Source organism: Notolabrus celidotus, chromosome 8 (assembly GCF_009762535.1).
Source record: "Notolabrus celidotus isolate fNotCel1 chromosome 8, fNotCel1.pri, whole genome shotgun sequence".
NCBI classification, from domain to species: domain Eukaryota; kingdom Metazoa; phylum Chordata; class Actinopteri; order Labriformes; family Labridae; genus Notolabrus; species Notolabrus celidotus.
The window spans coordinates 26,313,946-26,326,279 of record NC_048279.1 but is presented as its reverse complement, the minus strand read 5'-3'; positions in this window follow the sequence as shown (position 1 = coordinate 26,326,279).

The following is a 12,334-nucleotide window of genomic DNA, read 5'->3' as shown; positions in this document are numbered from 1 at the left end:
TGATTGCAGAAGGCAGTATCACTAATGAAATCTCTTTTTTGAAGGAGAGGATCTCTTTAGGTTTTGTATCGGGAGATGTTTTGTTACAGTCAAAATAAAAAATATGGTGTGCAGTTTCCAAATCTGGTAGGTATCTGAGAAAAACAACAACATTTGCATGAAGCTAATAAAAATCTATCACATTAGGGGCACTTTGTGGATTCGATAGATGATGCAACATTGTGCGCACAGAAACACAAGCTCAAAGCAGTTTAATCAGAGAAATCTCAGGTCTCAAATCATCACTGCAGGTTTTCTGTAACAGCAAGCAGGTTCATGGGAGAATAAAGTGTTGTTTTCATGCTGGCATGGTGTGTCTGGGTGTGCATTTGTATTCATCGATATACGTTTGTTAACGTTTGTCAATACTGTCCTCACCTCCTTACTGCCTCACTGAATGTTGCTGGAAGAAATCACCAGTAGTCTACTGGTGGCACAGGGGTCTGTACATGTGTGTAGTCATCACTCTGATCGAATCAAATTAGATAGGAAAGGAATAATGTACGGTAAGTGTGTTGTTGTGTTGGGGTCTTGTTTACTCTGTAGGGATTCTATTTCGCATAACAACCTGTTCCCCATACATCATGGTAATAACATTCTCATCATCTTACATGCGGGTTGATTTAACATTAAACTAAGCTTTGTAAGCCACTTTCTGTGTATCCAGTGAGAGCCAGTTATAGCGTTATTGTTAAACAGCTTCAATCAGGGCATTGTTGTACTGAATGTCAATGTGATACATGTTCTAACAGATGTGACTAGATTTAGCTCATTGCTGTAATCTCATCTGATACAAACTCTGATAGCTGCAGGCATGTGTGTGTGTGTGTGTGAAGCAGGCAGGATGTAAATTCCAACTTGGCTAAACAATAAAGTTCTGGCTTTTGGGAAGACATTAGACGCTAAAGTGGCCAAAGGGAAAATGTAGTTATTATTTGTGTCTTGAGGAAAAACATACAAAACAGCAGCTCTAGGTGATATAATAGAACATTACCCTAAGGAAATCCAGTGGTCCTAGAAAAAGGAAACATCTCCTCAGGCGATGGTGCACTTCTCTGATCACCAAACAGCCCCAGCCTGGAGATACTTTCTCTTCATAGACCACGGAGAAAATATTGTTTTTAAGAGACACTCTCTCCACTGCTAATGCAACCCTTTTTACTTCAGTTCTGCAGACAGTGTGCTGATGTCAGGGTCGGGTCAGACCTCTTAATTAGTGTTCTGCATTTGGGCTTGCATCAATGATGTGTTATGTAAGTACCTCTTACCACCAGACTTACACTAGCTGACCTTTTTTAGCCCTCAAGCTTCTCTGTGATGTACTTAGTCCTCTGAAATGTATACCCCCATTAACACCTCTCAGATTCAGACATGTCTCATCGGCATTAAACAAATATCAATGTAAGATTCAAACTCTGAATTTCACAAGCTGTTGGTTTGCATGAAGACATGAACTTAGAGACAGTCAGGAGTGACCACAATGAAAGGAAATGATTTGGTCCTTAATGAGAAAATATTATCTCATCTGGAAAGAGGTCTCCTTTGCATCTGACACTGAAGATAGAATCTATTTCAGCATGAAGGCTTCACCTGGATTAGGACTTTATATGTACTTCAGGAGATGTCTTTCTTGTACCCTGCATTCATCTGCATCATGACAGCAAATCTGATAAGCAGTGAGTTAAGTTGGAAACTATCATTGACACTGACCATGATTCAGAGAGCTCAATTAGAATAAAGTCATCAAAGTTTAATGATACCAATGATTTGCTGTTACAATAACATGCCAGCTTCAATTTATGTAAGGGTGATGCCTGGCCAGGTTTCTATTGTCAGGTTTTCATGGATGAATTGCGGGCAATGATTGTCCAAAGTGCAGAGAAGGATAAATACTTCTGCAGACAGATTTTAAAGAGAAGTAAATAGCAGCACATATTATCTGTTGTGGGTAAACAACTGTATTAAGTTGGAACTTTGTGAAAAGCAAGAAGACAGGGTTGTATTTTTTCTGTTTAATTACTTTTATAAAGTGCCTCATGATTTGAGTTGTGCGATGTGAAATAAAAACTTTCTTTGCCTTTCAGATTCTGGAAATTTCATCATAACAAGGACACAGCCCGTTCCTTGCTGCACCACCATCATAACAACAGAAACCATTACTAATATTGTGCTATTTTTTCAGCCACCTGTTCCCTAACCTGTTCTGCAAATTGCACCAAACATAAATCACCAAGACGTGCAGACAGAGCACCGACTTTAAGAATGAATAATGTAAAAATAACAGCTTGTAAATGGGTCATTCATCATTATCTATCTAGGTAGCGTGTACAGAAAACATATTTTTAATGCTGGGTGGGAATGAGGTCCCAAACCTGCAGAGGAGCTCATTATGTGGTCTACCTTACTGACCAGCTGGGTCTCTCCCTGTCTGCAGAACAGAGCTCATTTTTCACCTTGCCTGACTTTTCACAGCTCCGCTGGAACTCAGGAATTATTCAGTACCAGTTTAAAAAAAGATGCTTATGAGGAGTGTGAGGAGTGTGGATTATCTAACCCAGAATTTCACCTTCGGATTCATCAGAGTTATACTTTAGACCTCAACAGTCCCAAATAAAGATTGTAAAGGAACCCCGACATGTTGACCTATTAGATTAACATTGTTATCTCTTTCATATGTGTGTGCTATACAAAATGATACAACAGATTTTCAAGACAATTGGAGAGAAGAACACGAAGATATATTTGAAGAGTTCATTTGCTAAAACAGTTAAATCAGTTTTAGAAAATTAAAACAATGTTTCAAAAAACATAGTTTTTCTATTTCTAGCTTTTGGTATTATGAATCATTTGAGGTTGGGTGGCTTTAACTAAGTCAATCAGAGGTATCTGGAAAATGTAACTTTATTAGGAATGTATATAAAAAAGAAATATTTTTTTGAACATTTATAAAAACAGAGTTATCTGTTTTTGCAAATTAACTCTTCATTTTATTTATCCCTATGAGGACATTCAATTGTATCACTTTGGTGTTAGATCATGCTACTCACATGTACAAACAGTAGCCTATGGTTATGCCCTTATGGAGAGTTGTCATAGTAAGGGGGCGAGCAGTTGGGGGTTATATACCTTGCTTAAGGGCACATTGGCAGGACCTAGAAAATGAACTAGCACCTCTCCAGTCCCTATGGATTAAACTACGTAAAGTTATTCCAATCCACTGCGAGTAGGGTAATGCAATTAGAGCTAGACGCAATGATGTCTGTACTGCTGATCTGATCACAAGTGGACAGTTAAGCACAGCTGTTTTACTCAGATTGTAGAAATAATGTAGCAATTACTGTGTTCTCTCCTATATACTGTATAACAGAACAGATGACTAATAAAGAAACATCAAGTACATCTGTAAAATTAGAATACCCACTAGTAAGAGCAACTGAGCCTGAAAATGTCCACATAAACATCTTAAACAGGGTCAAGAACCAAAGTGAGCTCAAGCATTCATGAGTCTGATGGGAGCAGGCAGGAAGCTTGACATGGCATGCTCAGTTTTCAATCTCAGCGACCTGAATGTACAGCCTGAAGGTAAGCTCTGAAACCACTGTATGCAAGGCCATTTGCAGTGAATGTTATTATGTTATCGACTGGTTCCGGATATTCGTATTCATCAAGCTCAAAAAGGGAGGCTAATTCCTGTTGACATGCAGTAGGTGGAAATATAAGTCATCGTGCATGCACTAAGACCTGCATTATATAAGCACATGTTAAAGGGCATCAGCTGCTCTCACACAACGTGACAGGACAGATCTGTGTTTACACTGCTTATAAAACCATGCATACATTCATGCACCGTGTGCTTGTATTGCAGCCGTCAGTGCTGTATTATTTCATAATACTGTGTATGTTAAATAATGCAGAGATCAGATCAGTCCCTGAGTCTCCTGGATCCTCTCTCAGGATGTCGTCTTTCATCACACACCTGTCAGCACGGCTGTCATGTTATCACCGCCTCCAGAAAGAAGAGCTGCTTTAATCTTTACATTGTGTGTCGCTGAGTCGTCTTTAACAGCATTTTCTATCCAATCATATTGGAGGGTAATCTTTGAGAGCCTTCTTTAAGTTCTGCAGAAGCAGCTTAAGTGGAATTAAAGACTCTCCACTCAAAAGTATAGAGCAATGGATCATTTTGGTGCTGTCTCGCGATGTTAAAGCAAATGGACTGTGTGCTTTTCCTTGGTCTGACTTTGTCTCCAGAAGCGGAAGCACAAACTTCCCTCTGTTTGCTGAGTCACTTCATGTTCATGTGCGTGTGTTACAAAGTCAAAGGGGGATGGAGAGAGTTTTGGTGTGTCTGATTGCATTAGTGGCTGTCTTGTCCCTCATTGATATTTCCTCTCATTTTTCTAATTGACTCGAGCCGGAGACGTTAAAGCGAGATGACAGCAGTAGAATCAAGTCAGTGTGAGAGAAGAAGAAATCAGACACCTCACTGCTCCACACTTCATATCAAAACTTATTTCACCTCCTCTCCTCCTTTTTCCCCTCTCTCTTAATTTCTCCTCTGACATGTCATACCATTAAAGGGCCAACTCTCACAGGGACTGTACTTGACACTGAATGAATCACCCTGACAGAACTGGGTTAGAATATGAAGGCTTGCTGCTCCATGAAGGGGCTTATGTACAGTAAATGTGCACACTTGAATGCAGGCAGGCACACTCAGAGTCCATTTTAAAAGATGCTCATACAACATTTGGCTGCAGTGTACACCCACATCTATTTCCTACTTTGTCTTCATTTGTCATTTTTGTGTTTGTGTGTGTGTTTGTGTGTCAGGCTGTCACAGACTCACAGTAAATAACAGCTTGATCATGAGCATCACCAGTACACCCTCTCTTTTCTGTTTCATTTCTCTGTCCGAACTCCAACTGGTGGCTTCACTCTTTTAATACTTCATCTTTTGACACAGATCTTGCTCTTCTGTTGATGTAGATCATTTTGCTTTACAGGTATATACATGTCTATTCAAATGCACAAAACGCAGTTCTTGCACCAACTTATTTTACTTGTAAAAGAAGAAAAGGTGATCATTTTTCAGACTAACTTTTTATGACCTTTTCCCTCTTGGGCCAGATCATCTTTTAGACCCATCATGTTAATTTCGGCTGATTTCTAAGACGTTTTGAATTATTTTACCAACCTCATGTTCCTCTGACGTAATGCAGAGATTGAAGGGTGATCTATCTCCTGGCTCTTGTAGAAAATCAAGAGCAGATTGTTTGGTTGAGCTGGCGGAGAGTTTCACTTTTTCACTGCTTTGTTGAGAGGCTCTTAACAATGGTGCGAGTCTGAGAGGAGCCACTCGATGCAGCCTTGGTTGTTGAAAGCAGACAACGGTTCAGAGTCATGTGTTATCTAAGAAGACATGTCTTTGTATTTTGATGGTTTCACTTTCATGCTCCTGTGACCAGTTCGTTTAACCTCAGTGAACATTTAAACCTCCCCGAGCGTCCACCCATTTGGAGCCAGCATGCAGTACATCTGTTCCCACCTGCAGGGCTTGGACACCAAAGTAACAGACACAAACACAAACACAAACACACACACATCCAAGACAAAGTGACATAGAATAAATCCTCCTGCTGGGCTGACATATGGGCCTGCTGTAAGTCAGGGTCCTGCTGTGCTGTTTCAGAAATGAAAAAGGGAGCCTGAGGTACAGGTGAGATCCATCAGCTCCTGTGAGGCTTTGGACTTTATTTTTCTGACATGGGCTGCTGAACACAGATCAAGTTGAAGCTGCAATGCGACACATTTGTGGGTGTATGTAAATCACACCTTCAGGAACTTTTCACAAGTTTTCATCAGATTAACTGCGCAGGCTTGAGTGATATTCAACTGTTGATTTTTACAGCATGATCTAATACAAGAGAGAAGGAGGTGCTGACATCAGGGACCTGGACTTGGTTGCAGATGACTTGGTTCTTTATTAACCTTTCTATTTTTGTCAAACTTCTTATTTTCTCTGGACGTTTACACTCCCTATTGCTTGAATCTATCTATCTAATCTATTTATAAAATAAATACATAAATAAATAAATAATAATATGTTTTATTTATAATGCTCTTCACATTTGGAGCTAATAAAACACACCATTAAAAGAAACATAGTTAAAAGCAGTTTTTTTTAAAAACAGGGTAAAAACTAATAAAAATTAAAGTAAGCCAATTTTAAAAGTGACTTCAAAACAACACAGTGGATTGTACGATACAAATTTGTCTTTGACATCAGTGCTGCACATACGTGCTCCTTCAAAAATCACCACAATGACACAAGAACAAATAATTAAATAAGAAAAAATAAAATAAATAGCACACATTCATACAACACAGCATAATCTTAAAGAGAGAGCACCATAACACTGTCCCAACCCTAACAGGCTATTTAATATTTAAAATTCTAATAGAGATCGGCACAAAGGAATTTTCAAAACGATTCAATTTACACTTGGGGACTGCGATCCCTCTACAAGTATTCTCTGAGCAAGAACACACTGCTCATAAATGGCCTGTAGGAAAGGGTTGCCAGTCTTCCCTATGACCTTTATGGCAGTCTCCACCAGGCGAGAGAGCTTGGTTTTCAGCTGAACAGAGAGGTTACCATACCATGCTGTCATCCTATACCTAATAATACTCTCCAGTACAGCCTGATAAAAAAAAACATAGCCTGCTGATTCACACCAAACACCCTGAGCTGACGTAAAAATGACAATCTTTGCTGTACACGGGAACACAGGTTATCAATGGTTGTATAAAACGAAGGAAATGCCCATTGAAAGAGGAACATCTTTAGACCTTTTTTAAATGAGTTTATGGTCTGTGGTGCTCTCACATGATCAGAGAGGGCATTCCACGGCAGAATAAAAGGCCCGGTCCCCCATAGTGTAGAGTCTAGTCTAGAGGGGATGGAGGTGTTGGTGGGTCGGACATTGTACTCCGCGTCTGGGACTTTCTTCATTCTTCTCATAAGCTTCCCCGCTGTAGCTTCTCTGTTGTGACTGCTCATCCACCTCAATGAGTTCTACCTCCTCCATGTCATCAGTGATCATCACATCGTCCCTGGGAGTGTGTGGGGTGAGCAGTTCTTCTCAACACACCAGTTACAGATTATACAAAACCAAAGAGACGGTGAGTACGGACTTTGAGCACACCAGGAACAGAATAGAGTCTAAAAAATTAAAGAAGGTAAAAGTATTTCTTGGCATACATTTCTGGAAACGAAAGTACAAAGAGTCCACACATGTGTGCTGGTACACGGATTTCTTTGTTTCTCGACAGGAAAACTGTTTCCAGTCTTTGTGCGAAGCTAACTGTCACTCAGCTTAAGCTTCATACAGTATCAACCCTACAGGCATATTCATCTCTTCTTCTGACTTTAAGGAAAACAAAAGCAGCTCCCAAAATGTCAAACCAGAACTCTGTGAGAAATATGTGTGAAATGTAGGCTCATGTGTTCAGTATGCATTATCCATCCATGAGGATCTGTAGTTGATTATGCGGGCATCTGTTTGCTGTGTCTCTGTTGTTCCAACACTGATTCTGCACACCAAGCAGCCCGGAGATTTCTGTCAACAACAGTGGCTGGACTCTCCAGCGACAAACCTGATCTTCTTCCCTTATCTAGCGGCTTCACACACCGCTCCATTGTCTGTAATGACACACCTCTCTTATCTGCATGATACACCTTAAAACATCCCAGGCAGCATCTAGTTAATGCAACACAGAGTGGGCTATTTCAAAGCTTGTACAGTGGGTTTCTATCTCTGCTGTCACCTTGGCAACTCTGACTTTCTGAATAGTGTTAGCCAGTAATAACCTTGTCATGGAGCTGATATCAAAGTATTTTTACTCAGTCCTGTGTCATGATCGTGTCTGCAGATTAATCCTGAGGTGCGGGCTCTTATTTCTCTCTCTGTCTGGGCCGGAATAATGCTGGAACTTGTGCAACTTCCAAGAAATGAAGACCATGGAGGAGAGTCTGCTGCTGATCCTTCTGGGACAAAGACAGTATGACAGGTAGATAAGGTGACACAGGTACATATTGGGTAGTCTAAAATGTGTTGGAAGCCTACGCGCCTGGACAGGAACACAGATTATTTAACGTAGGGGTGTCTGTGTGGGTAGCACAGAGACACATTTTCAGGTTTTGTGATTGCTCATTAATTGCAGCATCTCTTTGGTGCATCATCTGTACCTCTTTTCCTCTTTAATTTTGTACTGCTTTAAAAATCCTCTATTAGAGACCTAATCTCAACAAAGTCATAGGATGGGGGTGTCATTTTTGCTACTTCAGCTGGGGTTGTCTGTTATGGCAGACCTGGACTTCAGAGCCACATAGGGAAGTCTTTAAATCCTAAAATGAACCCAAATAACTCTCTGTCTTCTTTACTTCTACCTCCTTTACAACCATTGAAATATTTTCATAATAAAAACAGTGACTTCCACACCGTTACTAGTCAAGAAAAGCCATTTTAATTAATTCAACTGCCTTCTTCATTTAATAAAGAATGATTTCTTTATGCAATTTGATCCAAAATACTGAGGGTTCTTCTTCAGACAAACATTTTCAACTGCTTCAATCATCATTATTTTTCAACCACAGATGATGATTGCATTCACTGCTTCATTGATCCACTTTTAGAGAAAGAGCTCACTTTTATTCTTCTTTTACTACAAATATGTTGAAACCATTTAGAACAGACCGATCATGAAGATGTAGTCGATGTTTTCATAGATGAATTATCATTTCAGAGGCAGCTTAAGACAGAAAATGTCATGAGTTGATATTTAGTTTTGTTTTTACCTTGTGTCTCATGCCTTGTTTCCTCCCTGTGTGTTTTCTGTAGTTATCCTATGTCTTCCTTGTGTTGAGTGATCCTTGTCTCTTTTTGTATTCCTTTATATATTTCTTGTGTTTTTTATTCAAGTCTATTGTGTTTCCTGGTTTATTTTGTTTTACTTTTGTGATTAACCTGATTAGTTTCACCTGTGTCCGGTGTTGATTACTCTGTGTATTTAGTTTCTCTGTTTCCCCTGTCCTGGTTGGATCATTTTAAGTCTTCCTTGTGTTCCCAGTGTTTCCTTTTGAATTTAGTTTTTTAGACATTTCATTAAGTTTAGTTTTTACCATTTGTTCTTTTATTATTAAAATCGTATTTTTCTGCACTTGGGTCCTCCTTCCTCCATGTTTACCAACATGACAAAAAATATTTGAAAAATCAGAGCACAACGTGGTTTGCTGTGTTGTGAGTGTGTTACAACAAAATACCTGGAGTATTGAGAAACAGTTAATAATTTATAGCTGTCCAATCTTAATGTTATCATCTCATGTTATTGTATAAGATGATAAACATGTAGATCTTTTTCTTCACTGATGTAAAGATGTGTATCACCAAATCTGAAGATAAGCTTGTACTGCCCTCTATCGGAGGAACATCAGTCCTTATGGCTCACTGAAGGCTGTCAGAGTGCTGACGGTGTGTGACGGTGTTTGAATGGACACGCCCTGTTTAGTTTTTTTTATACTGGACAGTGATGATAAATAGCTTTCGTTGTTTAAAACCTAACAGAACAAATTACCTTCATGCTTAGATAATTATTGCGTTATTCATCTCCGCTTTGAGTAAAAAAATTGACCATCTGGCTTTAGATGCTTAATTAAAACCAATGTGAGACAACACCACACACTGCAGGTTTCAAACTGTGACAAAAAATCTTGCACCTTCTCTTTAAATACTAGAGTTATGACATTCACTTGAACTGCAAGCTTATAACGAATCTGTGTGTGAAAGAAACATAACAGATAAAGTAAGTCCACCTTGACTACCTTATTAAAAACACTTGACATGAAGGAATATTGCATCATAAAGATGATTTATAATAAAGCTAATGACCTGTGCAGTCACAAGCAGAGTGCAGAGCTCATTACATTCTTGCAGTCTGAATTCATTTAGTTTAGTTAGTAACACAATCACTGAGCTGTGAGTCTGTCTCCTTCCACCTCGTGAAAGTGAATGTTTCCTATAAGCTCCTTGTTGTTCTACAGGTGCTGGGAGTCCAGGAAGTCAAGATACTTGTCATCTATCAATCATGGAAGCAGGCTGATCCTTAGAGCAAACACAGAGATGATGTTAGATGATGAAGGTGATACTACACAGTTTTATACGTTATTCATAAGTAGAGAAACACCTGAACATTATTGACGGTTCTTGAATAATTGTTTTATGTAAGTCTTTGTGACAGCTCCTTAAACTAGGCTAAGATAACTCTGACACTTCGACATGAATTGTTTTTAGAAAGCTCCCTCCAGAGCCACAGAGGATGGCGTTTAACTGCTTTCATGCTGAGTGTGACAAGGAAGCTGATCCTTTTTTTGTGAAATCAGTCGAGTACTCCTTTAACAAGCGCTCAGCATGAATGTTTGGATTTATTCCCCCCACGAAGCTAAACATTGTCCTGAAAGAGCAGGTTCAGAGATTGTGATGGCTGGAGCCACACAGTGAGTTACCTGGCTGTGGGAGCATGGCAGTTCCTGGAATGAACAAAAGGCATGGCCAAGGGGAAAAGGGACTTTTATGCTGAAGCCAGCTGGCTTAGTTAGTATTACTTTGAATTCAGTTTGATTAAGCGTCCATTTTGTTTACCGCTTGAGTTAAACTTGGTTTGGCTCAACCACTATATAAGTTCCTTGATGTCTCATTGTGTCAGGTCTGTTTGTTTAGCTCACACCTTACATTTTGTTATGCTAAATTGAGTTATGTTAAGTTGACCTCTTTTATAGGCCTAGTTCTTATAATTTTGGTTGGCCTAATTTTGGGTAAAATAAAAACCCACTTCTCTTTAAAACTTGCACCTGTGTCTTGTGCTTTACTGCTTTGTCCCTAACAGAGATCATCTGTGTCAGTCACATTCTCACTAACTGGAAAAAAAAAAGGATTAGATAAAGTTTGTTCTCCTGAGTACAGGAGGATGTGGATAACTTTTCTCTAAAGATGACTTTCTATCATCAATATAGATAAAAACATGTGTTTGGATGTTTGAATTTTTAGAATCATTTAAAAAAGGGGAAAGGAGACATAACAGTAAATTGCACAGATTGTCCTGATAGGATAATGTAGAGTAGAGTCTGTTCAGTGTCTGGTCCAACTGATGTGAAAGAGACTCAGGACTAAAGCAGATTCCATGGAGACATAAGTACAGTGTTGGCTTCTGTGGCCTCTGTCCTCCATCTGTCAGACTTACCTGATTGGTACGAGCAGCATCATCAGCAGAGGGGAGACCATCTTCAGAGGATAGCCCACACAAGATGATCAGCTGGATCATCTGCAGAGCAGTAAAGAAGTGAATCTTCCTCAGAGGCACTTGGCTGATGTTGTGAGCGGGAGGATATGAGGTCCAGACAGAGGAGGTTGAATGTAATGTGGTTAAATTACCGTTTTTAGCCACTTTTTACATGACATTTAATTCTTCTAAGGTAAAAGTTGACTGGCTTTAATTCTTGTTAAAATTGTGAAGGCTATATTTTCATGCTAATATGGACCTTGTTGTGACATAAAACATTAACTTAATGTAAAGAGTACATCTATGCATTCTGTTTGTATTAATTCAACAGTTTAAGCCAGATCCTCGTGTGTTATTACATATTCTACATAACTTCAATATACACAACCACGTATTCTTATCCTTACTTAAACATTTCTTGTGACAAACATATTTCCCCACAATTTGTTATTCAAGGTTGCCATCATATGGAGTTAGAGGTTAAGACAAAGAGACTGACTGCTACAGTTAACAGACCACCCCATCAAACCCTGTTGTCCTCTCTGTTCACCTGTTCCTTCAGCAGCAGGTCCACACGGTCCACCATATGGTTGCCATCAAGTGAGGTGGCTGCGATGAAGAGGAAGATGGTGTAGAAGACAGGCTTTGAGATCTACTGCAGAGGGGCACACTGATCAGGATGTTTGCCACCAGAGAGATCAGATGTTGTTCCTTCACACTGAAGATGAAGAGATAACACAAAGGCAAAGACACTTCTTTGAATATTTCATCTCCTCTTCTTAGACTGTTGTAATTGAAGGATCTGTAAGGGTTCCCGAACAACATGGAAGTATTCAATGATCTGTGGGTCCTTATGGTGTTATGATCCCCAGATTGAGAATCCTGCAGTTGAAGATGTATCACTGGGTCTCATAGTAAAGCAGAAAAATTAAAGGACAATTCCAATTCAAACATACTT